This window comes from Gobio gobio (assembly GCF_949357685.1).
Source record: "Gobio gobio genome assembly, chromosome: 6".
In the NCBI taxonomy this organism is placed as follows: Eukaryota; Metazoa; Chordata; class Actinopteri; order Cypriniformes; family Gobionidae; genus Gobio; species Gobio gobio.
The window spans coordinates 12,441,841-12,465,011 of NC_137102.1; the positions used below are offsets into that span (position 1 = coordinate 12,441,841).

The 23,171-nt window shown below is 38.9% G+C and overlaps 1 protein-coding gene across 1 annotated transcript in view; it reads right to left on the minus strand.

The window, feature by feature from the left end:
* The window catches only part of fndc3ba (fibronectin type III domain containing 3Ba), a 161,805-nt gene extending 139,641 nt beyond the window's left edge, over positions 1 to 22,164 (minus strand). Inside the window, exon 1 of the mRNA XM_079819095.1 lies at positions 22,012 to 22,164. The gene's annotated coding sequence lies outside the window, so the exon portion shown is untranslated. The remainder of the gene's footprint in view (positions 1 to 22,011) is intronic.
* Positions 22,165 to 23,171: the final 1,007 nt, after the last annotated feature.

The window sequence follows — 23,171 nt, forward strand, 5'->3', positions numbered from 1 at the left end:
GGGAATGCCAGTACACACTAAAATTGAGGTATCTGCATATCATTGGTCCACTTAATGGTTTTGTGCAGTCGCTATTGTGAAATGGTTTCTTTCCCTACAGAAGTTCACAACATCCATACAGTGTTCTCAGGTGTCACCATACAATGAAAGCTGGACCCTGGGGAATATTCTGTAGAGACATTCAAATCAGAATAGGTATTGAATGGCTACACTGCTGGTTAATGTGGGCCCGCAAAAAGAGGAGTACGAGCTTATTTGAAGGACAAGAGCAGAATAATACTCCTCCTTCTTTATTTTTGACCACTTTTGAGCAGTCAAAAGTGAAAGAAAAATCATATAGGAGAAAGCTAAACTGGAATTAGGGCATGTTGCAGGTCACACTCGAACCTGCATCATCAATAAGAGCACCACAGCTCAATGACGGGGATGAATATTATTTTTTTAAATAATAAAGGTTAAAAAGCCATTAAAAGCAGGGTTGGGTATTGACACAAATTTCACAATTCGATTAGATTTCGATTCACAAGCTTGCAATTCGATTTGATTTTGATTAGATTATTCTGGATATATATCAGGTACAATACATGGCAAATTTTCTCAAGGAAAACAAATCTCTTAACTAATGCTGTAAACGATGGGAGTCAGTTGGTACTACATTAGCCTACTATAATATTGAAGGTAAAAATTAACATGATTTGTATACAAACACTTAAATTACACTCAATTATGTTTTTTTTATATAATAATAATAATAATAATAATAAAGTATGAAATATAAATATTTAAATGGTGGAGGTCATAAAAACTTGCCAGATCTATTCACGCATGCATTAAAAATGGAAGAACATTAAAAATTATAATGAATATGTAATATGGTGCATATATTTAGCAAAATGCTCCTCTCTAGAGTTACTTTTTCTAGCTGACTAATGAGTTTGACACTGGATATGGGTTTTCTGAGGTAGGCTAAATGTGATATTACGTTTACAAGCTGTTTTACTAATGCGTTTCCACGGTTAAAACACTGACAGAGCGATTCCATGTGACATGATACGGATTTCGGTAAGTTGTCCTCCATCTTTTAACACACTTTCAGATGTTTATTCATGTTTATTTTGCGCTGTAACTGATATTAAAGCGAAGGAGATTATCAATTCATATGACGCTTCTCTTGAACTGAGCTGCACCAAAACGATCTCCTCGTCAAAATGTATTTTTGTTTTTGAATTTCGTAATAGAATGGATGTAATTTGAAATCTGAGACTTTGTTTATAATATACAGGGAGTGCAGAATTATTAGGCACGTTGATTTTCTGATCATATTTTTTTTCCAGGCACATTTGACCAATTCCAAACCACAGTAATCCTAATAACTACTATTGATTTAGTATTTAATAATGTATAAGTGATATATAATTGTTCATGAAGGCTGGAAATGAAAAACACCTTATATTCAGGTGTGCAGAATTATTAGGCATGTTTTCTTTTACAGATAAATTGAGCCAAAAAAGAGATTTGACTCAGACTGAAAAGTCAAAAAGTATTAAATGCCCATGAGAAGGATGCAATACTAATGCAATACTAGACATTGCAGTTAAGGCATGACCATTGGACAGTGAAATGCTCGTTGTGTCAGCAGGATCTGACAAAAACAGGTGGTGAAGAAAAGACACCTGTTAACTGCAAAAAAATTAAGAATTAAGGTGAAGAATTAAGGGTGAAACCATCAGGAACCCTTTAGTCTCCAGCGCCACCATTTTGCAAAGCTGCAACTTACCTGGAGTCTCCAGAAGTGCAAGGTGTCAGGATCTCAGAGACTTCAGTTAGGTAAAGAATCCTAAAAAATGACCCCCACTAGATAAGAATCACAAGCTGAAGTGTTGTAAAATACATGAAGAAGGTTTTTTTATAGGCTTTATGGACAGATAGGTTGAGAGTGACTCTTGAAGGACCAGCACCACATCCTCTAGTACCACTGTTTGAAGAATTCATCTTCCAGAATCTGGCAGTACGTTTTGGGAGTTCATTTTAGTCCATCCTGAAGTCCGTTTTGCAGAGATGGACTAAAAATGAACTCCCAAAACGTACTGCCAGATTCTGGAAGATGAATTCTTCAAACAGTGGTACTAGAGGATGTGGTGCTGGTCCTTCAAGAGTCATTCTCAACCTATAAAACCTATAAAGCCTATAAAAAAGTAGGCTTCATGTATTTTACAACACTTCAGCTTATGATTCTTATTTAGTGGGGGTCATTTTTTAGGATTCTTTACCTAACTGAAGTCTCTGAGATCCTGACACCTTGCACTTCTGGAGACTCCAGGTAGGTTGCAGCTCTGGAAAATGGTGGCGCTGGAGACTAAAGGGTTCCTGATGGTTTCACCCTTAATTCTTCACCTTAATTCTTAATTCTTTTGCAGTTAACAGGTGTCTTTTCTTCACCACCTGTTTTTGTCTGACCCTGCTGACCCAACGAGCATTTCACTGTCCAATGGTCACGCCTTAACTGCAATGTCTAGTATTGCATCCTTCTCATGGGCATTTAATACTTTTTGACTTTTCAGTCTGAGTCAAATCTCTTTTTTGGCTCAATTTATCTGTAAAAGAAAACATGCCTAATAATTCTGCACACCTGAATATAAGGTGTTTTTCATTTCCAGCCTTCATGAACAATTATATATCACTTATACATTATTAAATACTAAATCAATAGTAGTTATTAGGATTACTGTGGTTTGGAATTGGTCAAATGTGCCTGGAAAAAAAATATGATCATAAAATCAACGTGCCTAATAATTCTGCACTCCCTGTAAGATTATTGCGATTTATTGGATGGGAAGCGCGCTAAAATGTTCAGCTCATTCATCAACTGAAAATTTTGATGGAAACGTTATGGATCTGGAATAGTTATATTCTTTACGATTCACATCGGATATGCCGATTTGGTGCTCACGAAACATTTCTTAATCAATAAATAAATTATAATTTCTTATCAATTATCAATGTTGAAAATGTTTTGTGGAACTCTTGATAGGCTTTGAATAGAAAGTTCAAAAGAACAGCACGTATATAAAATAAATCTTTTGTAACATAAATTAAATTACATCACTTTCGATCAATTTATTGCATCCTTGCTGAATAAAAGTATTATTTTTATTTTTGTATTAATTTTTATCAGGTCTCCCTGGAAGAAGAGATGTAATCTCAATGGGATATCCTGGTTAAATAAAGGATCAATAAAGTTTCTTTCAAAATAAATGCCACTAGCAACATCACAAAATGCATGAACTGATAGCATGTGCACATTAAATTGTTTTTAAGTCACTTTGGATTAAAGCATCTGCAAAAAAACAACTGTAAACTACTCTACCTAAAACGGCCAGTAGCTCAATGACTGAGGCACCTGAGAGAACCTTCCCCCAGCTCAACCTTAGCCTGACCACGTCTCTTCTGGCAGTCAGGAGGGTACTCGAATTTGGTGGGAAACCGGCTCTCGCACGTCTCCCATTAAGCTCCCTGCACCCAACAATAGGTATTGAAAAGAGGGGAGCAGAAAGCCTGGCCCCAGAGTAGAGCACCTTTGTGCAGGCAGATCTGGGTGAGGTGGGGCGAGGGCGGGTGTAGGGGGTTGGGAGGAATGCAGGAGACTTCTGTTAGCTTTTACACAGAGGCTCAGTTGAGAAGCGATGGAGATGTGTAATAAGGTCTCTCCGGAGCAGGGCTGATCTAAATGAGTGCGCCCATTCAGACCGAGCCAGGGAGTTCAACAGGTTCAGACGCTGAGGGCGGACACGTGCATACCTGCATAATGCAAGAGAGGTACGCGTTCAGCGCGACTACCTGCCCACTTTAACCGCACCGCATGGATGCAGTCTACGTACCACACACAGAAGAACAGTTTACTTCATATGAGAAAGAAAGAGAGAGTGCGGCCCACACCGAGCGGAGTGAAGTGGAGTCGACCCGCTCCCTGTAATTGAAGTAATGACATGCCGTTTATGCAGAGGAGCCTTGGCAGCACAGGAATTTGTCTGTGTTAAAACTCCTCTACACTTCGGAAAAAAAAGACCTCCCCCCGCTGCTAAGTCATGTCTCGACTGGTCTCCCTGCTGGAAAAGCTACAGCCCCAGGGCAAGGTTTTGCTAGAAATGGGATGCGTGGGGGAGGAGAGGTGAGGTGGGGAGGATGTAGAGGATTTTTATATCCACACTTGAAAGAGATGGGGGGTCCAAGGACACTCACTGTCCACATTCATCCTCTCCGTTTTTATTGCCAGGGCAGGGCAGGGCGGGACAAAAAGAAGCTTTTCACCTGATGGCGAAAGAACAGAAAGCTTTCTAGAATGGGTCAATGGAACTCCTTTTTGCAAATTTAAATGTATATAGAACTTAATATATAGTACATATAAATCATCAATATCTAATTTGTATAATTTATTTTTATTATAATAATAATTAAATTTGAATGTATTGTTTGTTCATTTTTATGCCATTGACCCAACTAAAGCCGGGGTTTCCACCGAAATTACCCAGAACAATTTGTCCCAGGAACTTTTTTTTCCCCCAGACATGTTGCTGTCTGTGTTTCCATCGCGGTCTAAAGCACCGTGAAGATTAGTCCAGTGATGTAGGACTGCGTGCGACTTTCCAGTTGGATTTCGTCCTCTGCATATAAGCTCAATAAAGCCTGAACCTCGCCGTCAGTCTATCAGACATATTTTTTAAACTCCATTGTTGATTCGAATAGCAAACAACTCGTACTGTACAACAGACTTTTAAAAATGGTGGTTGAAATAAAATGCTGCGTGGAGTCAACCAATCAGAATGTTTAGCGGCCAAGTCCCACCCCAGAAAGTTCCTGAACTTTGAAAAAGTACTACTTTACCCAGAACTTCATTTAGACCCTGGTCCCTGCGGTCGAAACACACAGAGTCCCACCCCAAAGTCCCTAGTTCCTGCGGTGGAAACGCCATGGCTTAAGTTGAGAGCACCTCACAGACGTCCCTACTTCCATGCAGTGAGAGTTCACACAGCCTCCAGCGTTATCGGACTTGTTCTCTACGATTTGGCAAACATTATAATGTCCTCTCACTAAGGCTAATCAAACAACCATTGAAGTTGTGTTCTGTCAATAATTACAAGAGAGCTGTCAATAATTACCCAAGACCTCATCTCACTATGTTTTGACAGTGCTAGCAGCACGTATGCCACTTCAGATAAACAAGACTGAGGGACACTTGACTCGTAAACCTGAAGAGAGGAGGCCTGTCTGAGAGACTCAGCTTGTTGCACTGGGGAGTTGTCAGAAACAAAGGCTTCCCTGTGCATGGAGCCAGCCTGGGATACAAGAGTTTTTATAAGGCTGATTGAACACAAGAGCACCTCAAAAGCCCTTAATGAGAACAGCAGCAGCAGCAGCAGCATGCAAGCAAATTGGCACATGAGGCAGTCCTGGATGCTATTGACATTTCAATGACAATTTGATTGAAAGACCTTCTCATTCCACAGCAACACATTACAGTCCCTCACCTGGCTTCCAGCAAATACCAGTCATTTGCAGAAAAATATCAAGAGTTCTTGAGTTCTGACGTGTCCAGACCTGGCCTTGACAAATGGCAGCCTCAGCATTTTTCTTTCATTTTTTATTCTAAAATCTTAGAGTTTTATTGTACCACCATGAATGCACAGCTCAGAGTCGTCACTGTCTCTCTTCGACTCCGTTACGAAACAAAATCTCAGACCCTGTCAGTCTTTTAGCCCTAATCAAAAACTTTCACATTCCGAATCAACCACACTGAAGCAGTAGAAAAATTCCTCCAGCCTCATAAAGGCAACCGAGCCAATGTTCCCAAAAGTTTTCAAAGGCATATTTTTGGAGAGAACGTGCTCTCCCTCCACACTGCTGGAACATCAGCTGGCACCAGCTTCCGCTTAAGCAAGTGGCCCATGAAAACAACACCAAAGGATCTGTGGCTATCTACATTTCTAGAGGTCCACTGACTTAAATCCATTAAAGAGGCCAAAATGATGACAGCTGTGGTTTGCTTATGAGAAGAAAAAAAAAATTGTCAGAGGACCCAGTCTCAAGTACAAGAAGCCAATATCCCCAAGTAATACACAACAGTCAGTTTTTCCAACAGTGCTTCCAGGACCAGTGCAAAAGAAAGAAAGAGAGACAGAGAGAGAGAGAGAGTAGAGAACTGTAGTAGAGATAGAACTGACAGAAATTAAATAGTTTGAGGTATTTGGCATGAAATAATAATTCATCCTATTCGTTTTGTAAATGCAAGTGCTACATTTTATTGTGAGAAATTCCTTGTACGCGTATCATTTTTTTTTTTAAATTGACCTCAAGTTTAATCAAAATGTCACAACTCGATCTTCTCTCTGGTGATGTATACCCATCATTTAGTCCGTCGATTGTGTAAAGTCGATTTGTGCAGATATCGAGCCCACAGAGACCAAATAAAATGGTGTTCTGCATGCTCTGTAAAACCGAAATAGCATAGGCCTACCCCAGCAGCAAAACTTCTATGCAGGAGCATATGGAAAGAAAACACCCCGGGGCTCTCCTGCCTCAAAATGACAAGATGGTAGCGTAAGTATTTGGACTACTATTATAGTGACTTTTTTACACAGCACTAGAATACGTTTGTCATTCCTGTATGTTGAGCTTAATATGGCTGCATTCATACAGGATTCAATTTTATACAAACTGCAGTAGGTGCGAGACGAGCAGCTCAAATGTCAAAACTCTCTAAAACCGGTTACAAAGCATGTAACGCTGTTGTTGCTTATTTAAAATATCTAAATCGATGAACTCACACACACCTAGTCGCGATAGTCAATAAATCAATTAATCGCACGATTAAAAAAAAAATGAGCTCGATAATTTCCAGCAAAAAACCTAAATAACAACTTATTTAGTGATGACTGATTTCAAAACATGGCATCATGAAGCTTCGAAGCGTTATGAATCAGTGAGTCGAATCATGATTCGGATCACGTGTCAAACCGCCAAACTGCTGAAATCACGTGACTTTGGCGATTCAAACCGCTGAATCGACTCACTGATTCATAACACTTTGAAGCTTCATGATGCATTGTTTTGAAATCGGTCATCACTATATAAGTCGTTATTTAGGGTTTTTTTGCGCACAAAAACTATTCTCGTCGCTTTATAAAGTTATTGTAGAACCACTGTAGTGAGATGGACTTTGTAACGACGTCTTTAGAACCTTTTATGGGTCTTGAGAGTGAACAGTGCATTGTGCCAATGGAGGCCTTTCTGAGCCATCGGATTTCAACTAAAATATCTTCATTTGTGTTCCGAAGATGTGTTCGAACTACATGAGCGTAAGTAATTAATTAATTAAAATGTTTTGGGTGAACTAACCCTTTAATCTTTCCTAGAGACATCAGTGATACTGGCCTTCATTCATAAAAACATGACAATATAACACATATTTAAATATATGCTGTCACTAAATTGTTTCTACATTAATTTGGAGAGTAACTGAAATTATTACAATATCAAAACATTAAAAACGTATTAATCGTTATTACAGATTTTTTTTTTTATTAATTCGTAAAAAAAAATGTATCGATTCCCAGCACTATCTAAAACACAATCATCCGTTGCAGTTTTCCCAGCTGTTTATTCAAGTGCATTTTTTTTTTTAACAGACTGAGAGTCCATTGCGCTTTTTGTTTTGGTTGTTTTGTTCATTTATTGTGGATATTTAAAATGCTTTCCGTTTTCAGTGTTAAAGAGTCTTTAGAAATAAAAGTTTATTGATCTTTGAAAAGCAGTACCTGCATTATTATGCCATTATCATTATTTTAAATGAAAATGGTCTCAGAACGACAATATTATCGTTTATCGCAATCATTTCTAGGCCAATTTATCGTCCAGCAAAACTTGTTATCATGACTCGTTTAATGTAAATGATTTAAATGATGTAATGATGACTGAACTTCTATTGAACCCGGAATATTCCGTTAAGTAAGGTGAGTGAGAGAGGAGTTTTTCATGTGTTGAAGGGTGACGTTGGCACGGTACAGTGAATGAGAGCATTCGGCAGCTGCTTTGAAAGCCATTACAGGATCGAGACAGCGCCAGCGCATTATTTACACCCTTGTCAGTGAAGCACACAACACTTCCATGAATAATCACCCAGTCACAATGTCCATTGGGGCAACAGGCATCTGAGATCAAGCCAGTGAACGTCAGCGTTGGGGGAAAGCGATCATCAAGTTGCCTTGACCTGCATCATTTCCCACGTGATAGAGGAGTCAGTGTGTCTGGACCTGGCCGCATCGTTGCAAAGGTCTCGTCGGAGCTCAGCTCGCTCCCATGGCAGCGGTCAGTAAAGTGAGCTGGCAACAAGTCTGGGCACTGATTCAGACTCAAATTAGAGAAACCAGGAAAACTACACATGATCCTTTTGGGCATTCGATGTGCAGCAATTCCACACACAAGCATAGAGATTTAATGCCGTTTTTGTTAGGAGGGCCAGCAAAGCCAGCTGTTTTGGAACATCAGCAGAGAAGGTTCCACTCCACATTTCTTCCGGTAAACAAGCAGAGCAGATGCTGTGCACAGAATCCCAAAGCACGGACCTCAGCGCTGGTCTCACACCCCATCTGACAGATCCTCCCGCCCCACCACCTTATTCTCATTACGTCGGACTTAAATGACAGACACTGTTACAGGCTGGATCAGAACCAGCTTAAGGGTCTGCTTTTGCAGTAACACAAAGCCAGAATGGCTTTTCTTTTTTGGCATACACATCTGGAGTCTGCAGATGTTAGAAGAATGTGTGAACTGCCATTACACCTCATACACGCACACCTTCAAAAACATTCGGATTTAGCTCTAGTTTGGCCATCTATTTTGTCAGCTGTAAAGCAAAACGTTCTCAAACAGAGCATTTACCTTCGCTTATTCAAGAAGTGTTGCATGCTGTTCTAGCAGTGGGCGAGAACCCATTTTGCAGAGTGACACAACAACCTTGCATCATTCTGATAGATCAGCTGTCACTCCTGCTTACACATCATCACTGCTGACAGTTGCATGAAAACACTATGACAGGTTGCTCCAGGGCTTACTGACACGCGCTGGTTAATCATACAATCCTTAAACAACTTTGAACTCTATGTGGCACAGTACATTGACATTGTCAGGGGCAGGTGTCCCTGTCCTTGCTCACTGCTGTATGTGCCTCATTTAACCAACGAATAAAGCTTCCCTTCTGCAGGATTCTACTGTGATGCTTTCTTAAGTTTATATTTTCTGACAACGATTATTACATTTGTTCCTTTGTGACAATTTTGTGTAGAAAACAACATTACAATTATTACAGTATTATTCAGTTGTTTTCCACCAAAATAAAAGCTTAACTTAAGGTGAGAGCAGAAATATTCAATAATAATAATAAAACATAAAAATACTATGTTTATTAAAGTTAAGCAGTAATATATTTGTGTTATTTTTATTTTACAGTACACTAATAATATATTTGTCTTGTTTTTTGGGGTTAAAATAACAGCAATTATAGCTCATCAGTATAAATGTTGTGAACAATCTGGGTCCTCCTCACTATTAACTAGTTGCTTATTAGCATGCATTTTACCAGGATATTGGCTGTGTATTGCTGTAAAAAGCACATATTAATACCTTATTCTGCATGACCATATTCTAGATCTCTTAATTCTACCCATTACCTAAACTTAACAACTACCTTACTAACTATTAATAAGCAGTAATAAGGAGTTTATTGAGGCAAAATCATAATAGGAAATTAATAGTGAAAATTTACTGAATTTTGTAACCAGAAAATGAAGACACATATATTACTATTGTACTGTAAAATGTACATTTACAACGTCATTTAATATTTCTGTTCTCACGGTTTTTATTTTGGTGGAAAACTGAATACTGTAATCCTTTTTTTGTAGCAGAAATATTAAATAGCTTAGTACATTTTTATTGTACAGTACATAAGCAACATTTGTCTTAATTTTTGAGTTTTAATAACAGCAACAATCATGTTTAATAATATAATTATTTTTATATTTATGTCTCCAAAAAGCAAACAGTGTGCATGTAAAGTGAACGCAGGCATTCTAAAGTAGAAAAAAAATGGAGTCAAAGTCAACACTGTTTTTTTAGTTTTTTACAACCATAAAAAAACACTTTGACAAGCCAGACCAAACAATTGAGCCTGCTTTCTGTCACATTATGCATTAGGTTTTGTTGGAAAAGACCAACTGCCAACTGTCCAGTCAGATGTTTCCTCTGCAGGTGCAGGTCAAGATTGGCTATACTCAAATTAACCTGGTAAATGTAGGGAATCGGTGAGATCTGTGGGAATCTAGGTGGAAACTTAAGGGGAAGAAAGGATGCTGTTACACCAGCCACATAGGTTATCATAATAAATCAACACATATTGAAGCACACAGTGGGCTTTATGGGCAGTACAGACGGCAGCAACACTGCTCTCTCTGTCTCAGACAGTTGAGGAGAGGACTCGCTCCACACCACGTCATTCAGGAGTTTCCCCCACCCCTGAGGCCCCGACATCTCCCTTCTGCCTCCAAACAGTCCGTTGTTCAGGGAATTTCTTCCGAGGAGAGAACTTTGCCTAGTGCTGGCACACAGCGATACAGATGACTTCAAATTTGCAGCTTGTGAAGTAATGATTTGAGCGGCACGCAACGCCTCTTTAAAATTTACCATTTTTCATGTGTAGGAATTCACCCTGTTTATGCATTCTTCTGAGGTCATAAAAACCCCAGGCTCTTGCATAGATCTGAGACCGGTTTTCAGTGTTACCAGGCTGATTATGTTTTATGCCACTTCTACTTCTTCCCATACTACTTTTTTTTTCTTCCAGGTAATCATACAAATTAGCCTACTGGACGCTAGACAGGGTTAGTTTTAGGTGTCTTGAGAGTCTCATAACAGTGCAAATCCACAGCTCCTTGAGATATTGCTGAGGAGCCCATTTCAGATATGAAGGTTTGTACATTTGATCAAGAAGCCTCACACATTTGATGGTAATTAAAGCCGGCCCAGCTGGCCACACCATGAAGCTCAGCCAAACGAACCCACATCATGGTTTATAGTTTCTGCACCAGGCAACTGGCCTTTATGGGAAAGGAAAAATCTCCTCTGGAAAACTCTGGCCTATAGCCATTATATGAAAATGAGGCAATGGCCGCCCTGAACAATGCCATTCTTTCAGAGGGAAATCAGACAGGCCTTGGGAACAGCAGCCTAACTATTCTTTGAGGCAACTTTGGCAGTAAGACAGGCATGGACCGATTGTACACGTTCTTTCTCATTCTTTCTGCCAACGATACAGCATCATCACCAATGGTTACCTCAGACTATTTCAGACTAAACCAAACAGGCTCCCGAAAACCACAGGGGTGAAAAGTAGCTCCAGTCACTAATGAGGGAACAGAAATTTCTCCTTTAGGTACATTTATTGCTTAAGTATCTACAGTTGCCAACAGATCCTATAACTAAGCAAGCCGAAAACTACTTCACCTTGAGTTTTTAGTAGACTAGCATTGAATTCTGTTCTCACCAAAAACGATAACTTTTAAAGATAACTATATTTGTATCCACACCAATGGACAATTATTATAAGTGCATGCTACAGTTATGTTATCTACTGTTTTAAATGTGTGTGCTCTTTATTAAGAACAGGTGGAATTTGATTGGCTGTCAATGTTTATATCATTCATCAGCTTAAAAAAAATCTATTTCAACTCTATTTCATTATCATTACAGTTGTGGTTTGGACTTCCCTATTCTCGTAGAATTAGAATGATTTTAAAGCTTTGCGGATATTGTTGTCCTTGGTGTGAACCGGACTTCAACTTCAAAAGCAGACCTGAATTAAAATGTAAATGTGCGCAACACCCAAATTAAGTAATGTTATGCATAATCAAGAACCATTAAAAGTGCATTATGTAAATTTTTTTCCTTAAAATATCCAAAAATCACTTGGCAAGTGTTATACATTTTGTTTGTGAGTACTTACAATATCCCAAATGTTTCCAACTATTTGTAAGTCGTTAGAAAATTGATATTTTAACCAAGGAACCGGGACGTGTGAGGGAGTCGCCTGTCGATTGCATCATATCTGCGTTACCCTGTTTCCGGATTTATTTTGCAGAAACGCTTTACTTTTACTGCAGTCTGCAACAAGTGTCATAGCAGCCGCTGAGAGAACGCACAGAGTAACATCACAACATCATTTACAACACACTCAGATGTATCTAATATGATAAACAGAGCTGCGTTACCTCATAATCATGACCAGAAAAGCGGAAATGGCGACTGTGGCATAATAAAAGTCCCGCTGCTTGCGAGGCGTGTGTTGCTTTAATCTTATCATCAATCGCTCCAGCGGGCTTGCTCAGCTCCACAACACTCTGCCCTGCTCTGCTTCACACTAGTAACATTAATAATCTCATCCATGAACATGATTTCTGAATCCTATCCCGATTCTTTTCCATCGGCTGTGAGGTGAAGACCACAACTCCCATGATTCTGCACTCAAACGTGGCATCATCAAACTACGCCTTTGTTTTGAATAGGCGACCTCTAGCGGACGGAAAAGTTACATAGTGCACCTTTAAAAGCTTTGTTTGTCCACTTTACCATATTTATTCAATTAATTTTCGAACATTTCAGTTACATTTGGCAAACTACCACTGAAAAAAAAAAACTTGTCTGATTTATTAATATTTGAAGTTTTCGTGTCTCAAGTGCTGTTATTCAACAAAGTTGCCAAGTTTAAGCCATTTTCAAAAGCAATTAAAGAAAAGAAAGACCAAGCTAAAGCAACAAGATGAGGAACTAGTACTAGAAAAGTCCCATATGATCCAGAGGTCACTGGTCAGATTTTTGTAAGCGAAGGTTTCCGAGTCAGGAAGGACAGGAACTCTATAGAGATATTTGAACAGAAAATGGTTCAAAAGATGAAACATCAGTCTATCTTTCAGCAGCAATGAGAGCAAAGCGGCTTGACACAGCCAAAGAGAGCAGGAGAGAGAGAGAAAACTCATCCAACCATCTGGATGTGGACTAGGCAGACGTCCAGGAGGCAGTAAAATTCATTCCAAGTCCCTGACCGACGTGCGACTGCCACGTAGCTGTTAATGCAGGAGGACCAAGAGGAGAAAAGAGGCTGTCTTATTCCTGCAGAAACGCTTTCCCACAGAGCAACATAAGCACATCTGCCTGTCTGCTACACAGCACACTGATATTGAACTGCAATATCACAGTTTTGATGTAATATGACAATGTGATAATGATCACTTGGAGAGGTTCATAATACTAGAATGTGGTTATGGGCGTCAGATATTTTCACAAGTCGAGTTTAAGTCTCACGTCTTTGAAGTGGGGTCCAAGCCTCAAATCCTTTCGTAATACTTTTTACATTTTATAAACATTGCACAATATTCATTTTGTTATTACAAGTCAAATCAAGTCAATTGTTTACAGTGTTGTTGTTATTGCAGTTATTTTTAACTAAAACTAAAGTTTTGTTAAGTGAAATATAGCTAAAATAAAATATAACTATTAGATGAAAAACTTAATACTTTAACTTAAACTTAGCAACTAACTGAAATAAAATTCATTTTAGTTTTAAAAGTACTAAATGACTAAATATAAAATAAAGCTAGATAGAAATATTTAAATAAAACTAAATTGACAAATCACATAATAAAATTACTTTTTAATAAAACTAAAGAAATTACTAAAAAACAAACTCCTTTAAAAATATAAAATATGAATAAGTACTATAATAATTATTATTTGCAACTTAAAGGGATAGTTCACCCAAGCATGAAAATTCTGTCATCATCTACTCACCCTTATTGTTCCAAACCTGCATGGCAGACTGTGAAACACGAAAGATGATATTCTAAATAAATGTTCTGTCAATACAATGAAAGTCAATGACGTCCATTGTTATTTAGTTTGGACCACATTGACTTTCATTGCATGGACAAAAACAGAAATATCCTCTTTTGTGTTCCAAAGACAATTGAAAGACATTCAGGTTTGGAGCAACATGAGAGCGAGACAGAAATGCCATTTTCGGCTGAACTGTGTGTGTGACGTTTCAGACTCAAGTTTCCATTTCTGAGTAAATAAATGCTGCTCTGAAGGAATAACCACATTTAAAGTGAAGAATGATGTTCAGTGTGCGACATTAAAGAATGAAGTTTGAAAGACTTCCACAGTGGCTCTAGTAGTGGGTTGGTCTAGACTTGTTGGTGACTCGGTCTGTACACAAACAGGAAAAAAACAGTAATGTCTAAAATACCTTCAATATGCACATCGCTACTAAGAGTGTAAACAGCCAGGTCAGCACACAGCTCGCAGATCTCGGCTCTCCTGAGATCTCCTTTGTTTTTTGGCACACTGAACTTGTGTTTAGACCAAGCTGAGAGGAAGCAGCCTAACTCCCACAAACACATGAAAATGACTCACTCCATACACATGGTTGTGCTTCAAGATTTTTCCTTCGAACTTAGAAAAAAAAAAAAAAAAAAAAAAAGAGTTCAGATCATTAAGGAGGATCAGCGCATGTATCCACAGCAGTCAGAGCATGTACATATGCCGTTATAATAGAACTACAGTGGGTTTTCACATTGTTGAGCTATAGATTCTTCATCTGTCTGTCCAAGTATACGACCAAATGTGTTATTGAATATTTAAAATAATATATGTTGTGTGTCACATCTATTTCTTATAGAAAGGATGAAATCTATATCCATTGACAGCTCTAGCAAAAGTACTAAGGGTGAAGTGCTTCTACAAAAGTTGGGATTGCACTCTCACGTGCCATTTTTAAGCAGCTCCTTCCTCAAGGAAACACATTCATCCATCTCTTCCTGGTAAACAAAAATAAAACTGAGAACCAACTGAGAATCAAACATATTTAAACATGGACTAGATGTTTACCATGACAGTAAAGCAACTCATAAACTTCAAGTTTGCCCACACGCCCCTCCAGACAAGGTTGTATTTCAATGCGGAAGTGGTCCGTTTCGTCCAGATTTGGATGGACATTTTATAGTCCTGGAATGCTGAATGAGTCAACACTTTGGTATGGCTGAATCTTATGCCCAAGCCAACATTCAGGGCTCCCCCAACCCCCAGCCGAATGGGGTGTGATGAATTCAGTCGGAGGAAGACACAGGGAATGGGGGGGGGGGGGTGTTGAAATTGGGGGACAGATTCTGCTCATTTGTCCCACATGGCTGAGCACGCTCAAAGAGGGCAGCTCAGTTTAAACAAACATAACCACTTCCTCCTCACTGCACACAGAGCCTTTAAACAGAAACCCGTCCTTCGCTCCTCACCGGGTCATTTGGGGGAAAGAACAGCTTGCCGCCAAAACACAGCCGGCCCTGTGTGGCTCAGTGTCTGCAGACACCCTGGAAAAGCTCAAACATGGTCCTGCTTCTCAACTCTACCTCACACACACACACACACACACACACAGTTACAGTAGACTCAGCATCTGAACAGGGAATATATCTGGTCATTTGTTTACGGACAAGAGCCAAGAGACAACTGTCAGTCACTGAGAGAAAGGTACTGGCATCAACTATGCTCCCGAGTTTCTTCTAAGAATATTATTTACAAATTAGGGATGCATGATGTACCATATATAATTAGCAGCTGATATTAGGGTATTTTTTTCATTTATCAGTGGATGATAAATAAATAGTATATAAAGAAATCAAATTAATAAAAAAATTATATAATTGTATAATAGATGTAAAACAATATCACATTTTATTTTACGATATTATAATATTATGTAAAAAAATAAATGAACTATAGTACATTCATTACACTGTAATGTTATTACCAATGTCCAATATATTAATGAACAATATAATATTGAAGTGTAATATCTTTAGGTAAAATATTTGAATACATTTTACAAAGTACATCACTGTAAAAAAAAAAAAATCTTAATATTAAATAATAATAAAAAATCTCTTTTTTTTAAGTGCAAGAAAAAATATTTTTTTTTAACGTATTTAATATTCAGCAATATATACGTTTATGTAAATCCAACATTTAAAGCTCTTCATTTTAGGGTTTTATTTTATTTATTTAGACAATATAGAATTGTATGTAATTTATCGGTTATCAGCCATAACATGAAAATAATTATCAGATGGTAACGAGTGAATATACCAAACATGCAAGCATATAATTAACAATAAATAAATAAAATCACATTGATTTAATGTGAGAAATGCAAGAAAAAGGAACGGAAAAATAAATTACTGCTAAATTACGCAGTCCCTAACAGGAATGTTAAGGAGCAGCCTTTTCACCCCATGTTGACTCTGGAATGCTGTAGAAAGTGAAAATTCAACATTGACACATTCCTCCAGTGCCACCTGGGATGCCACTGGTCTCACAGCAATGGCTGCCATTCCCATGACCTCCCCGTTTACCTTATTTTGGTACTTTAGGAAATTCACACATCCAAAACATGGCTATTGAACAAAGAGAGATGAGCGGTACTAATCCAAAAGAATAATATGAATTAGCTGGAAAAATTCACCAGGCTGAAATAAATCTGGGCAGTAAGAATGGATAGCCCCCCCATCCACCCCTCCTCGCTTTCAGAGGTCAAAGGGTGAAATTCCTCATCTTCCATCAGGCCTCCAGATTTCACACACTATAAGGGGGAGTGCTTGAGGAGGGGGATGGGTTAACAAGACCCGGTGAGATGGAGGGATTGTGGGAGGTGTTGGTCTAAGGTCCTGCTGGTAGGGGGGGTGGGCATAGGAAAACAGGAAGTCTGGGACTACAAATATATGCACAGTGACACTGCTGACATGTGTTTGAGCAGGGTAGCTTTAAAAGGAATCGGACAGAGCGTGCGTACACCGTAAGAGGCCACTGTGTGAATTACAACAGACCGAGGGGGCAATAAATACACCAATATAAATGCAGCATCTGATGCCAGGCTCTCATTGCACATGCACGGCAGCTAAAACAGTCTCCAGTCAAATAAAAGCATCATTAATGAGCTGCTGACGCATCTGAAGTTTCCATCGCCCAGCTAACAACGGCCGTCTCTGCACTCTGAATGCTAATGCAAGCACGAAATTACACCATAGGCCACCTGACCAAACACTGAGTGTTTTTCCGCTCCGCTTTTAGCTAAATGTGCCGGCCAGGCCATTTGAATAATGCATTGGCATGACAGAGTGGATGCATGTCAGGAACCAGAGTGACAAGGAGTGAGTAGCAGCATCTCACTCTCCACCAACCGCAAAAAAATGTCTTAAACAACCATGCAGGAAGACACATCATGGCCATTTTCCAGGATGACAATGTCAAGAGTCCTGAGGCTCAAATTGTGAAAGAACGGTTGGGAGGGAGCATGAAGAATCATTTTCACACATGAATTGGCACCTCTTAAGTTCATTGAAAGTCTTTGGGATGTGCTGGAGGAGACTTTACACGGTGCTTGACTCTTGCATTGTCAATACAAGATCTTCACCAAAAATTTGTGTTATTTCCATGAAGAGGTGCATCAAATTTTGGTTAAGATCTTGTCATTTCAGCAAAAGTTTGCAGGCAAAAAAGGTCCATTGTCTATTGTCAATAGCCCACTGAATAAAGCACAGCACACACAAAAGTCACTTTCAAAACGAGCGGCTTTCTGTCGATCAGTGTGGCGAATTCATGAGACCAACTTGAAAATGATCAAAACCTGCATGGGAAATTTTTCCACCCTCGCACGAAACTCCCAATTGCGCACAGATTTCTATTGGAATATTTTGATTGGGTGTTCAGTTCAGACACTATATAAGTGCTATGATACGAAATATCCACAAAACTGTTACTAGTATCTTATATTTCACAAATAGTAGGTTTCAGAATATAAAAATGTTGACACAAATGTAACATACATGCTCTGGCACTCATTTTGGAAGAAGAGGTGTTCTTCTTGTTTGTTATTGTTGTACAAGCAGAATATGGCGGTTGGTCTGTGACGTATTTGGCCCGCCCCTCCTCGACAATGATTGGACGGCTGGGTAAAAAGTGACAGTGATGAGCGCTGTGTTTTACCCAAAGTTGAACATTCTTCAACTCTCAGCGAACAGAAGAAAAAAAAAATAGACACTCAGTATCTTGTAGCACTGCTACTGTTTTAAAGAATGCAGCGCTCCCATTGAAAACAATTGGAAAAATATATGCTAGCCTCAGTAAAAAAAAAAAAGCTTTATTGGACACAGCCTAAGGGTCCAAAACAGACTTGGTATAGGTAGGTTAAACAGGTTAAAATACAGGTTAGGTAAAACATGAGGGTGAGCAAATGGCAATCTTCTCTTTTGGGTGAACCATTTAAAAGTGCAACATGTGGAAGAACAAGTAAAAAAACACATTAAAAATATTGCACAGCAGCAAAAGAATGTGCATAGCTGCAGCGGTGTTGATGAATTTAATGTTAGCTTGAAACTGAACTTGCAATAATCTTTTCTTCCCTATTGTGATGTATATCCGAGTGACTCGAACAAGAAAAAAAAAATGATTATGGCAGGACTTGATTATGTCCATCGGGATTTGATTGTATCGTTGTAGTTTGCTATTGGTCGATCTCATGTGAGTGACAGGTTGTCACGCTCTTTTAAACACCAGAGAATAAAAGACATGTCAAGAGATGAGGCAAATTGGAGCTAAACTGTGCAGGACAGTGGCCCTCCCATACCCACTTTGGACAGCCCTGGAAGCAACTTTACCAAGAGACTATCAACATGTTAGGCTAAAGACTGCAAAAATGTGCATGAACTAGTCCACTCTTTTCAACTCTAGTTGGTTGTTGCATGACATCCAAAACAAAGCAAGCTTGCTATGGCATCCAGCAAAAGCATCCTGCAGCCTGTCGCCTGTCGCTTGCAATGTTGGTAAAGTGACGGGTGTGCAGTTAGGTGGGGAGGCGGCTGTCTCGAGAGACGGTGGGAAAGAGAGTTGAAAGGCCTCTTTTATCTTCATCTAAATCAACTGTCAACAATGGTGTAAATCACCAAGAAGACGGAAAAGCCTAACATGCAAACATAGCAGCACTGCGCCAAACAAACATGCATCACATTCACCAGGAGACGATGCTGGATTGCAAACGAGACGCGCGAGAGCCGACAGCGTGAAACAAAAACCTACAGTGATTACTGTTATGAAGAACACTACTTTTAGCTTCTCTGAATGCCACTATATGTAGCCGTGGTTTGCTGATTCAAGATGAGCAGCAAGGTCCTGAATCATGGACCGGCTGACAGCCACATCATCACCGCATGCATATTTCCCATGCACTAATGGTTAAAGCACAGATAGGAACTTGTTCTGTCTTGTTTAACAGTCGGAGAGAAGCTGGCTTTCTCTGCCTAATGAGGTCAAGGGAAAAGAGTCAAATGATAAGCTGATGTGACCATTTCTACTCAATTTTTTATTTTCTTTAAAAAACAATGCAGAAGAATGCCACTGAATTCACTGGATGTCACAAAAAAATAAAATAATGAAGCTTTGCTAGAAGAACCATCTAAACCTACACAAGATTGCATTTTACAACATCTGCTGAGCAATAAGCGTGACTAAGAGATGTGAAGTTGTTTCAAAGGGCACCATTTAGAGAAAATCAGGAAATATCCCCAAGAAGGTGGACTCTCCGCTGCAATTAGGAACAATCACAACAGATTTTATCACGCTGGACTGCATAACATCAGCACACATCAAAGCACAGAGCTGCTCCCAGAATGATGGAGAACTGTAGGGGGAGGGTGTGTGTAGTATTTGAGTAGCCCCTGGGGAAACAGACCTCCAGCTCACCAGGTACAACCCCATGACCTCAAAGGAAGAAGAGCGCATTCCTGCAGCTATGCCCAGGAAGTTTAACTCGCCATGCCAGCCATCTCAGAGCAACACCTGAAGCCAATCCATCAGATGTCGACCAAAAACAATAAAGCTACTTTGTTTTGAAAGCATCTCAATTATATGCTGCGTGCTGGGTACATGAAAAACTACAGTTCTACTGTGATTTTCTCTCCACATTTGATTTTCCATGCATTTAAACAATGATTCTAAACATTTTTGACTCCCACACTGATGACCTTTAATGACAATGGTCACTTTTAGAGTATAATATACAGAAATAAACTAATTTCTGCAATAATGGTCAGATGCCTGTACATGATCACATTTATTAAATGGCCATTTACAAAATAAATAAATAAATGGAAATTAAATACTGATTTTTATATTTACTTGTAGCGACTGATACACAACACTAGCACAGGTATGGGGGGAATATCTGTTTCTAGAGGGGTTGTACAGTGTTGCCATGTAAAGAGCATTATTTAGAAATATGAGTGAATGCTCTTACTGACCAATCAGAATCAAGCGTTCCAGAGTGTTGCATATTGCAAGCATACACTACAGCCACTCATATGTTTTGAGATTTAAAAAATGAAATTTCATTCGTCTTTTTATAACATTATATAGATTTTTCAGCTTTGTGTGCATGTGACAAAACATCCAATGGGGAAAAGGAGATAAAATGAAGGATTGCAAGTAGCAGGACCAAAAACAAGCAGGTTGGAACAAATTCATTGCAAGTAGGGATTGTGTGTATAACTCTATGGGAAGTAAGTGAGGGGGTGGGAGGTCAGTCCACACAGTCCTCTATGCTGCCGTAAAAAAAAAAAATGAGAAAGTGAAAAAATTGATGCAAATAGAATATTTTAACCATATTTAATTGTTTTATATAACCTATTTTAAATCATCCTGTGGCCCCCTTGGAAGTCGACCATGGTTGAGAACCACTGGTTTGTAGACAGTCAAATAATAAGCAGCTGAGGAATCTTAATTTCCTGCAGATATATATTTAACACAACTTTCTATGATCCAGTGCAATAATTTACATCAAAAAGTTATGAAATCCCTCACTCAGCTGGAGAACGCAACCCTGACGTCACCTTCTGCAGATCACATTTCTCAGATACTGTGGTTCTTTCTCTCCAATAAGCCCTCTGGATCCAGGCAGGAGTAGATCTCATGCTACAAACTATCTTGAAGCGGCCCATCAACATCATCCAAGTTAAAAAGTGTTTTTCCAGAACTGATCATTACTGCGCTTTAATTCCCAGCACGAAAGAGCAACTAGTAGCCTACTTCTGACGTTTGGAAAAACGATGCACGGCGACCAAACTAATAAAACGAAAGAAAAACAAAAACAAGTATCGAGAAGTCGAGATACTTTCTGCACAATATCTGACAGGACAAGGACAACAGAAGCTAATGTTTTCCTCCATAAACAGACACAGCTGTTGAAGAATAGGCTGTCTGGAATGCTAGGGCATGATGGAGTTGACCACCTTCACTTCATCCATCATTCATATTCCTTAAATCTTTGCCAATATTATTCGACATCATTCCAGCAACTGGCTGTTTGGCAAGGAACGACACGGGGAAAGCCAGCGAAATTCAGCATCCCTAATAAATTTCACCTAAACATTTGGTATCACTTCAAGACTCGCGGATATAACAAAACACTTTTTTAATAAAGCTAAAGTGCAACGTTTGTGTAACGTACGTAACAGTGCGCGCGAAATAAAAACAAATCTAAAATTCCAAAGTTGGAATTCAACGACGAAGACGTCAAACTATGAATTTTCTCATGGAGTCATTACACGACGAGTTGAGCATCTTCGGGTAAATAACGATTTCTAAAAAGAATCAATGCAATTCTGTGTTTTCTCGCGGAATAATGAAGTTTTCCGTCTCATCTGTTCGTTGGCCAACTAACCCAGACTCCCGGCGTCACCGCCATCCAGACACAAAAATGCACGCAACTTTCCGTTATGAACATATTTTCATCGTTTAATTGGGAAAAAGCACACAAACGCGAACTGTAGCCAAAGATAGAAGTAGTAAGCGATAAGAAAAACTCACCTCGCTGCAATAAAATGATCTTGAAAGAAACTCCAGAGCTCCACTTTCACCCCAGACACAACTTTGGCAATCCTTGCTCCAGTCTGCTCCACCAGCGCTCAGTCAGGGCAGGGGGAGATTCCGCGGCCATGTCAATTATGTCCCACAGCACATGTGAGCTTGATCCTGCCCCCTTTACCGTAAGCAACCATATAAACGAACTTTAGAGCCGAAGGGAACAATTCAAAGACGATTTAACCAAAATAGCAACACCAGACACACAGACCCAGCTTTTACTTACAAAAGCGCGAATGTTTTGGTTTGTGTTTGGTTTAACAGTCCCAATCAGATTATAGCCTATGTGGTTTTTTTACGGATTTGACAAGATTTCATATTGATTATCAGGTAATGGCAACAAATTGGTTCATTTTCTGATTTACACTTTAAATATAGGCCTACATAGGATGAATAACTTTCAAGACACATGGACAATATAGCCCAACTTTGCAATTCAATTCGTACCTTAATGTCATTGTAAAAGATTCAAATGTAGCCTATTAGATAGAAAACTTTAGCTCACTAATAGTCTAACTAGTTTAGTACTTTTTCAATGTGTAGTAGCCTACGTAATAAAATTTTATGTAAATAAACACACTTTTGTTTTGTTGATAATACAAGAGTGTTCTTATGTGTGATTATAATACTGTATAAAACACTTTACAATAAGGTTCCAAAAGTTTTAGTTAATATTATTTAATGGACCTGAGCAGTTGTATTTTTATGAGCTAACTTTAACAAATATTAGCCCAAAAATACTGAAACAAATGCATTGCTCACTGTTAGTTAATGTTAGTTAAAGGTTCACCCAAAAATGAAAATTCTGTCATCGTTTACTCACCCTCATGTTGTTCCAAACCTGTATGAATTTCTGTAAGAAATAGATGTTTTGAAGAATATTGACTTCCATAGCTTTTTTTCTCTCCAATGGAAGTCAATGGGGTCCTTCAATTGTCTGGTTCCCCATATTCTTTTAAATATCTTCTTTTGTGTTCAGCAGAACAAAGAAATTCATAGGTTTGGAACAACTTGAGGGCTAGTAAATGATGACAGAATTTAAATTTGTTGGGTGAACTATCCCTTTAATGCATTAGCCACCAAAATTTGTTAATTGATCAACATGT